Source organism: Silene latifolia, chromosome 5 (assembly GCF_048544455.1).
Source record: "Silene latifolia isolate original U9 population chromosome 5, ASM4854445v1, whole genome shotgun sequence".
In the NCBI taxonomy this organism is placed as follows: Eukaryota; Viridiplantae; Streptophyta; class Magnoliopsida; order Caryophyllales; family Caryophyllaceae; genus Silene; species Silene latifolia.
The window spans coordinates 31,722,383-31,733,088 of record NC_133530.1 but is presented as its reverse complement, the minus strand read 5'-3'; positions in this window follow the sequence as shown (position 1 = coordinate 31,733,088).

Below are 10,706 nucleotides of genomic sequence, written 5' to 3'. Positions count from 1 at the left end.
GCTGTGAAGCCGGAACTGCAAATCGTTAATGTTAATTGATGATTCTGAGGATTGATTATGATATTTACTCGGATGAAAGTGATTTAATGCATTAATTACATATGAATTAGTCATAAAAGCAATAAACATGGATGAGACGGAATTAAGATGGATTAATTTACAAGAAGGAGCGATGTTAATGAATGAGTCCTCTATTGAAATCGATTAGGTACGATGAATTAATGACGATTATGACAAAAGACAGATTAAAACTATATCAATGACGAATTCCAGAAACTCAATATGAACAAATTGAACCTCTACGATCCGGGTTTGAATTTAATGACGAAAACCCGTAAATATTAATTATTTAGGATCTAAGTCGGATTTGAATAATTAAAACATGTTAATGATGAAGGAATTATGTGATACAATATACATGTGAATATTAATGATGATGGACGAAGAATTTAAGAAAACAAGTGAAAAACAAATAAACAAAGACGAATTACAGAGGACGAGGAAGAAGAAAAGAAGCAGGAACTGCGGCAGCCTCACGAAGAGGCGCAGCAGGAACTGCGCTCCTTCGAATAGGCGCAGCAGTTGCTGCGTCTTTTCTCGACGTCTGTCTACTGGAAATCCGTAAAAAAAGAGTTTTAACAAAGGGTTTTAGAAATCGGTTTTAATGGTGTATTCGACATAAACCTTACATGAGTGATACGATAAATAAAATACAATAAATAAAGAGAAATTTACACCCTCAGACTTACATGTTGACGGAACGAGATGAACTAAGAATCGACTAGTGAATGCTCGACGCGAATGCAAAGAGAGTGCCCTCGTAAGAGGAAAACGATTGATTAATTAAGATTGATTGAGTGTAGTTGGTCAAATTGGTCGGTCATGCAACGGAGAGGCTGGTACCCGGAAAGATCCGAGCTTACGTGGTCGGAAGTCCAAGCACGTAGGCGCCAATAAGTAAGAACAAAGTCTAGAATGCAAAGGGAGAAGAGAAGGGCGGACACTCGCGTGAGAAATATGAGGAACGAAAGCTCCTATTTATACTAATCACGTGAAGGAATAGGGTTTCGGAGACTCTTTGGAAGTGAATCTCGGAAAGATATAAAAAAGATACGTAAATCATGCAAAGAAGGGCCTGGGAAGAGGCGCAGCAGCCACTGCGTCTCTTGGAAGAGGCGCAAACACTGCGTGCGTCTATTCCCGGGAGGTTTCCTCTCGTGAAGAAAGATTTCGCGTTTGAGTTATGGTAGGACGGAAATAATTCGATTATCTTGTGAATATTACGGGATATTATTTGCCAAAAGATAAAATTTGTAAAATATGGAATAGAAATATCCGGAACATTCCGAACATTCGACTCGGGATTTAACACATTATCGAGAAAATGGAGACGGTTTTTGACCGGACTCGAATGTACTCTAATTATCGCCAAAACGACCGTACCAGGACGTAGATGACAACTAAGAGGTCGACATTAATATTTGAGCAATCACTTGACGATAATCTTACGAACTGTCACAAATCGTTCCGCGAATCGAACATGCGGCCCAATCATCACCGGGTGGTTTGCGAGGGGTGCAGAAACGAGGTGTCTACAGAGCCCCCACTTTGACTGAGGCTTGGATAAGGCGAAAGTCAAAGTATAGCCATCAGGTTAATCGAAGATTACAACTCGACGACTATGGCGACGACGAGGCGCTCAAGGGGTCTCGAGCCAAGGACCTATCGTCGGGAACATTTTAGAGTCTGTCGACTATCGGGGAGGGTCGTTTAAAGTCCATTAGACTACGTAAGGAAGCTCGCCAGCCATAAGAAGAGATCATACCTGAGACTTAATCGAACTTTGCGGGGAAACAAGAAATATTGAAAGCAGCAGGACGTCGGTAGAAACTGCTGGAGAATCCGCTTGCGTCGGTCTCAAGCGAACTCTGGCAAAACTTGAGGTTGAATCTGCTTGTGTCGGTCTCAAACAAATTCTTGTTGGGGAATATTGTGACGACTAGGAACATCTTGATCGTCGTGGAAGGAAATCTTGAGTGAGCAGTACTGCAAAATACTACTGCGCGGGACGTAATGATCTTGAGCAATACTGCAAAATACTGCTGCGCGGGATAAAACGCGGGCCGGAACGAAAGAAAATCGTCGAAACGGACCAAAAGAATATAATAGCGTTGAAGAAGAGGCGCACCAAAGATGGGCCCACAAATAACGAACTCATAACGAATTTTTGAAAACTCGTATGGAGGGAACACAAGGAAGAGCGCAAAGCAAGAGTTGCGTCTCTTGGAAGAAGAAGCCCTGCGCTGCGTCCTTTCCCCAATTTGGCTATTTCCGCGTAAAAACGCGAAATCAGAAGGATTATGTTTCATTATTTCGAAACTCAATTCCTTCAATTTCTCTCTCAAATATTCACCATTTCCGTCGAGGTTGGATTCAAAAGCTTGCTTTAAACATGACTAATCGAGGTAAGTGTCTTAATCTTGCATTAATCATTTACATTTGTCGAATTTTGAGCCGCGAGAATTAGGGTTTTCGACCCTTTTGATCGAAAATTTGGGGCTTTTCCCCCAAATGGATTTGCTTTGCCAAATTGATGCTAGAAATGGATAGTAGGCAATGTTAGGAACATAACCATGTATTCGCTTTGAATTTTCATCGAGTTTTGAGCCCTTGAGCGAATTTTGAGACGGTTTCACAGCTGAACCGTAAATTGCTTCGAAAATAGCCTTAAGATTGCCCATTGGCGATGAAATTTGATATTTGGGGTCCTTGGATGATGGGTAGACTTCCTGCCATCTCGAAATTTTGGTTTGTGACAACTTTTTCGGGGCACCTTTCTAGGGCATAATCGCCGTTATAACGAAATGCTGCCGAATTTTCGGCTTGAACCCGGAACTAGGCTTTGACTTGGACTTGACTTGACCCAATTTGTCACATGAGTGATTGGGTTGGTGGGAGTATGGCCAAAGATGGCCTGGAAAAGGCAGTTTTCAGAGCTCTGGAGGCTCGAAAACTTCTTAACAAAGGCTTGTCGTCATGTGACGCGGCCTAAATTTACTTTAATGTTGCAGGTGATGAGGCTTCTACTTCTGGGAGGACTCCCATGGAGATAGACGTCGTTACGGTTGAGCAGGCTTTAGAGCAGGCCTTCACCGATGCGGCGATGGCTACTGGAGGCGAGGCTCACGAGGAGGAGGCCGTCGAGGAGGAGGAGGAGGCCCCGAGACGGGCCAACGTGAGGCGAGGAGGTCGTCAGCTGAGGGGAGCTCCTGCGTGGGCCGAGACCTGGGAGAGTAGGCACCTCGTGTGGGCTGCAGAGGGTCACCTTAGCCTGGTCCGTGCTTTCTTGGATCGATTCTGGGATACGACTTCCACGTTTCACCTGCCTTTCGGTGAGGTGGGAGTTACTCTGGAGGATTACGGCATGATTTCTGGTCTGCCGTGCGGGACCGAGGAGGTGGTGTGGCGGAGAGCGCGCCATGAGGGCGGATTCGGCCGAGGCGACGAGGTTGATCGGCTGGAACTTATCGCCGAAGGTCTGTTGCGATCTTAGGGCTTGGTACCCGTACCTACGTCCGAGACTACTTTGCGGGAAGACCCGGGAGTGGTGACGATCGATGGGAGGGAGACTTCTCCTCCTCCTGTACTGGTGGTGAGCAGAGCTCGTCCGTGGCTTTGGTGGTTTTTGTCTTCGATTTACCTCGGAGACAAGGGCGAGAGGCTATCGACGAAGCTTCTTCCCTTTCTTTCGACTCCGAGTTCCCTAGGACGTTGGGACGGGTCTTCTTTGGTTTTGCGGTCCTCATCCGCTTCATGAGGGCCATGGTTCGTCGGGAGTTGATGGAGAAGGGGACTTCTCCGGCGCCGCTGTCGGACCGGACTCTCGTTGGAGGTATGAACCTTCCTTTAGACCAAAGTAAATTCTTTTCTTTATCAAATCACGAAAGATCGTCATTGATTATTCTACATTTACGGGCGTGGGTGTATTCTTACTTCCGAGTCTCGCGCCGAAGAGGACAGAGCCGGCTGGAGAAGGCCTATCCCGTGGTGAGGGATTGGGTGATGTCTTGGACGAAGAGCAAGCGCTCTTCTCACAATGTCTACTCGGCGGGATGTGAACGCCCTTGGCGGCGTGAGTATCCCACTTGTATTTATATTCCTTGTACTTTTGCTTTTAATTGATCATAGGAATGATCTTTGCCTTATCTCGTCGCAGTGGGTGCCCAGACCTTGGGCGGAGTACGCTGGAGCGCCTCCCTTTGTCGCTGAGGTCCTTCGACCTAGGAGCCCGAGTCTTTGTTGTGGACGTCGATGGGTCTGTGTGGTATTCGGGCGAGCGTTTGGCTCGTCGGTGCTCTCGGGCGCGTTGACGGTTCCCATTGACCCTCCGAGGACGATGTTCGGGGAGCCACTGCGAGGCCGAGAGGGAGGCGGACTTGGCTGGTGCCGTGGTGACGACCTTCTTCTCGCCAAGGGCGAGGACTACTCAGCGTTCCTTTACGGGAGGTTGGCGTACTGGCCAGTAGTGGTGAGTATTCTTTATTTTTTTGATTTGATTTCGGGAATTACGACGAAAGATCGCCGATTAATGAGAGCTATTTGTCTTTGCAGGAGGTTGAGGCGGCGGGCATCGAGCCCCCAGTGTACCCCGAGACTCTTGAGTACACTGACGCGACTGGGAGGACGACGATCTCCGAGTTGCGTGACTTTGACGTGGCTGTGACGGATGCTGGCCTAGACGACCGCGGCAAGATCGATTCGGAGGGTGAGCCTCCAGCTTATATACCCTTCGTGTAAGAACACATTTGATTAAACTTGTTCAATTTACTGAGAATTCTTTTGAAATGCAGGTCGCGCCATCTCGGTTCGTGGCACTATGGAGGGTGGCCAACCGGCTACGAGCTACCGCCATCGAGGCGCTCGTCGGTGGTCGAGATCGTCAGGTATGAACCTCATTTGATTTCTTTTGATTTTTTGGTTTTTAGTTTTGTTTGAATTGATTGACATGAGCCAATTTCTTGTTGTCCACAGGCCGGTCGTGAGCTCGAGCGAGAGTTGACCCAGTCTCGGGAGGAGACGGCTCGCTTGTCGAGGGAGCTCGAGTTTCGGGACGCCGAGATTGCTGCTCTTACGGCGAGGGTTGCTGAGTTGGAGGGTGTCCAGCAGTAGTTTTGCGTAGCTTTGTAGGCTTGTACATCTGATTTTGAACATTTTTGGACTTGTTTGGGGCGCAAGCCCCCAGTTTGCCTGGACTTTGGACTTGATTCGGGGCGCGAGCCCCCAGTTTGCTTGTACATTTGTATATATGATGGCCTGAGTGCCTTTGCTGCTGGGTTGTGTTGCTTGTACCTGCAGGTTAGTTATTGAACAGGTTTGGTAGACAACGGTTTATGCCGTCATGCTGCCAAAATTCACATAGAAATCACGCAAAACATACATTTTATACACATATGGTCTTAATTAGCGCAAAAACGAGACTCAAAAGGACAAAAGTGCAAAAATGCAAAAATTTTGTTGGAAATGACCGGACGGTAGGGAGGGTTACCCCCTAAAAAAAAAGAAAATAGAAATCCGTAAGTGTAGGAGTGAAAATGTTGAAATTTGTTAGAAAAATGAAAACAAAAGAAAATTATTTCCTAAAAAAATGAAATTAAAATGAGATTTATGAAATTTAATTAAAATGAAATTTATTTCCTAAATGAATTAAAATAAAAAAGGAGAAATAAGTGCGATGAAAATGGCGAAGGTGTCGACGTTGCCTCGAAATGCGTGCCCGCGAATTTAGAAAACTTGAAACATGGTAAACTGCTCGTATTTACCAAAATAAAATCCCGTAGGAATAGGAAATTATTCGCCATAGAATTAGGAAAGATCCAAACGCGGAAATCGCAGAAAGTGAGTCTGGGGAAGAGGCGCGGATGAGTCTGCGTCCCTTTGAATAGGCGCGCAAGAAAGGCGCTGCGCCTGTTCCCAATCCTGTCTCTTCTAGCGGATTTTTGGAAACAGCAATTAGTATAAATAGAAGCGTCGACGAAGCTTTAAATCATATAATTCTTCCGTCTCTTCTCCGTTAGTCCTCATAAAAACTCCCAAAATAAATTTTCAAGAGAAAATTGTCATCATGAATACTTTGGAGATCCGCTTGAAGGAATGGACTAATGAATTCTCGAATGTTGAGAAGCACGACATGGGTGCTCATAACCTTGGGTCTCTATTGAGTTTGAAACTCATTAAGGTTGTAAAACCGTTCTTGGATGCTTGCCTTGACTACTGGGACCCAAATTGTCATGTTTTCGCGTTCCCAGGTGGTGATATTTGTCCTTTTCCGGAAGAAATTGCTGCTATTGGTGGGTGGGACCCCGAGCATCTACCTGCCATTCCTTCCACTTCACAAGGGTATAAGACCAAATTCAGAGACCTGCTCGGATTGACTAGACTCGAGGTGGATCGCTTAGTTACCCCTAAAGGCGTGAGAATGCTGGATTTTGTAGACCGATTCATCAACAGGGCTGACCCCACTGTCTCTTATGTTGCTAGGAGGAGAGCATTTGGCTTTTGTTTGCTTCATGTGTATGTCTTCCATGGACATGTTGATGAAGATTTGCGAGGTGATCCCCGTCTTTTGGGTCTTATCGAGCAAATGGAGCTGCGCAGGAGCCCAGCTTGCTTATGCTTAGGGGAGATTATCTTGGGTTTGGATAATAGGAAATCCAACCGCGATCTTCCATTTTTGGGGAGTCCTATCATCTTACAGGTAAAAGACACTTTTTTTTTTTGTTTTCGTTTCTTTTTTTTTTTCGTTCGTTTTTTTTTTTTCGTTTTTTTTTTCTTCTTTTTTTCTTCTTTTTTTTTTTTGGGTGTCTAATACCTGCTTTTGGTAGGTTTGGCTTATGGAACGGCTCCGACTGCTCGAGCCCCCAGTTCATGCACTTTCCTATCATTCCCGTATGATTGCGATGAGGACGCGGTTGTACATGGTGGACTTCACTCGGGTCTGTGACTATTGGAAGAATAAGCTGAAGAATGATGATGGCCCGTTGATTAGGTGGGTTGTGCCGTGGTGGCACCTCAAGTCTGTCACTGGAGTGTCTTCTTTGGATCCCACTAGGTCCGTGCGCATTCCGGGGTTGGAGTTCATGGTATGCATCTTTCCGGAAAGATTGATGAGGCAAGTTGGGTTGAAGCAGACTATCCCGAGGCTCGACACCGTCCCGCAGATTGCTGTAGCGCTTACCACCGAGAGCCGAAGAGAGTGGGCTATTAAATGGGCCCAAAGGAACATGTGGTTCTTGAGCTTCTCCGCCAATGCTTTGTGGGTGTCGGATTCCTATCTGAGGTGGAGAAAGGCTGCAACTCCGGAAGAACGCGAGAGACTGAGGAAACGCGAGCCTGTTGACTACAAGGTGCGCGAGGGAGAGAAAGAGAAGGAGAAGCATCTGACAGAAGGAGAAGAAGAAGCTGGATTTCAGGTCATTCGTCCTTCGAAGAAATCAAAGACTACTCCTGTTGCGGAAATGGTGGTTGGCAAGAATGGAAGAGTCAGGCCTCGAGAAAGACCGTTGGTGATTAGGTCTGAAGTGGTGCAAGAGCGCCCGGCTCGAGGTCGTGACAAGAAATACGACAAGAATGACAAGGGCAAGGGGAAGATGGAGGAATAGCCCGAGTCCTTATTTATTATTTGATTATTATTATTATTGTTGTAGTAAAAAGGAGGGATTTTTAGAATCCTTGCCTATTCTATTTTTATTATGTATCGCATTATTTATTATTAGAAAGCGAATGGAATAAAAAAGGTTGAATGGTTAAGAAACCGCCGTGATTTTCTTTTATTATTCTTGTCGAATTTCAAATGCAATGCAAATGTCCTTCTATTTACATTTTAGATATAATGGGTTGAATCCCGTGAAGGATTGCCTACGTATTCACTTAAAAAAGCAAAATCAAACCCTTGCGCGTAGTTCGAGTAAATGTAAAAGAAGAATTGTTCGAAGCAAGAGCTTGTAATGAACATAGAAAATAAACATGAGCTTTTTGCTTGTTCTCAAGGTGCGAATTTAGTTTATTTGATGATATGAGGATGACAATTTTGTCGAAATGCAAGAGCATAGTGACACTTAGCTTATTTCAGCTTGGCCAGGGGCCGTTTATTTAGTGCCACAAGAGCGACACATGGGTTTACGCGAGGCGCGTTTTTGTCCTAATCTAGGCATAGTATCGTTTCAGTTGGTCAAGGTTTGTGGGGTTTGAAAACTCATTCCCATCTAGGTCTGTGATTCTAACCGCACCCCCTGGGAGTATGGATTTGACTAGATATGGTCCGGCCCAATTAGGTTTGAATTTTCCCCTTGGGTCGACAGGTAAAAGAGCTCTAACCGATTTGAGTACTAAGTCTCCTTCTTTGATGTTTCTTGGCCTAACTTTTTTGTTGAAAGCTCGTTTGATACGTGCTTGATATGTTTGGACATTATGTAAGGCACGTAGCCTACGTTCATCCAGGAGGATGAGTTCTTCATATCTATCCCTCTTCCAATCGGCTTCAGGGATTTGGCTTTCGAGTAGAATGCGCAAGGATGGTATTTCTAGCTCGACTGGTTGTACGGCCTCCATGCCATAGGTCAAATAGAAAGGAGTAGCCCCAGTGGGCGTCCTAACTGATGTACGATACCCCCACAAAGCAAAGGGTATCTTGCTTGGCCAATCTCTATAGTTGTCAGTCATTTTCTTGAGAATCGTGACAACGTTCTTGTTTGCCGCCTCTACCGCGCCATTAGTCTGTGGTCTATAGGGCGAAGAGTGGTGATGCTTAATCTTGTATTTGGCTAGCAATTGCTCGGTTTCAGCTTGGAAGTGTGACCCATTATCGCTGATGATCTCATGTGGGCAACCATATCGACAGATGATGTTGTTTTGTATGAATTTTGCCACATTTTTAGCCGTAAGAGCAGTGTAGGAAGCCGCTTCTACCCACTTGGTGAAATAGTCGATTGCTACTAGAATGAAACAGTGACCTCTGTTCGGTGGGGTTATCTTCCGATTATGTCAATTCCCCATGCGGAGAATGGCCAAGGAGATGTCATTGTGTATAGCAACGAAGGAGGGACATGTTGTACATTCCCGAAGATTTGGCAATTGTGGCAATGTCTCACGTACTTGATGCAATCGGATTCCATTGTGGTCCAATAATACCCTAAACGTGTGATTTTCTTTGCCATCATGGGCCCACTCATGTGAGGACCGCATTCTCCGTCGTGGACTTCTTCCATCACCTTTCGTGCCTGTGAATGATCAAGGCAACGTAGGACTACACCAAGAGGTGTTCTTTTGTATAATTCTCCTTGCATCAGAATATATTGGGAAGCTAATAGGCGTATAGCACGTTGTCCCCTCTTGTCCATATCTGGTGGATAGGTACCATTAAGCTTGAAATTCAGGATTGCTTGGAACCAGGGTTCCTGTGCGATTTCTTCTTCATCGGTGATTTGATGGACATAAGCCGGCTCCGACCGTCGTTCGATACACAAAGGCATTTCCACCATGTGGTCTGGCATATTTATCAAAGATGCGAGTTTCGCAAGAGCGTCTGCAAATTGATTTTCCTCTCGAGGTAGGTGTAAGTAGGTTACGTGATCAAAGAATTGAGCCACTTGGTCTATCCTAGCTTGATAGGGTGCGAGGCTTTCGCTTCGGATTTTCCAGGATCCTGTAACTTGGTTGATGATCAGTGATGAATCCCCATGTACTCGGAGGTTTTTGATGCCTAAGCTTACTGCCGCTTGTAGTCCGATGAGACAAGCTTCATACTCTGCAGCGTTGTTTGTCACCTCGAAGTCGAGTTTGACAGCAATCGGTGTATGCTCACCTTCAGGAGAAATGAGCAACACTCCTATTCCGAATCCTCTTAAATTTGATGCTCCATCAAAGTATAGATCCCAAGAGTCTACGTCTGTTTGAAGTATATCCTCGTCGGGAAATGACCAAGTGTCTATGGTTTGTGCGTCGTTGATAGGATTTTCTGCGAAGAATTCGGCGACGGCGCGACCTTTTATAACTTTCAGTGGCACATATTTGAGGTCGAATTCTGAGAGCATCAAGAGTCCACCTTGCAAGACGTCCGTTGAGGACGGGTTTCTCGAAGAGGTATTTGACTGGATCCATTTTGGAATATATCTTGACGGAGTAGCTAAGCATGTAGTGACGTAGTTTCTTCGTTGCCCACACAAGAGCGAGGCATGTCTTTTCGAGTTGCGAGTATTTGCACTCATATTCCAAGAATTTCTTACTTAGATAGTAAATAGCTCTTTCTTCACTTCCTACGATTTGAGCCAAAGATAGCACCCATGGCGTTTCGATTCTTGTGAGATATAAACCAAGAGGTTGATCTTGTTGTGGCGGCATGAGCACTGGTGGTTTAGCCAATATCTCCTTGATTCGGTCAAACGCCTTTTGACAATCATCATCCCACATGGTGTGGTCTGTTTTCTTGAGTTTCTTGAAGATGGGCTCGCAAATCATGGTAAGTTTCGATATGAATCGACTTATATATTGTACCTTTCCCAGGAATCCTCTGACTTCTTTTTCTGTTTGGGGTTGTGGCATTTCGATCAGAGCTTTGATTTTTGAGGGATCTATTTCTATACCGCGTTGGCTAACGACATATCCCAGGAGTTTTCCGGATGTTACCCCGAATGTGCATTTCTGAGGATTGA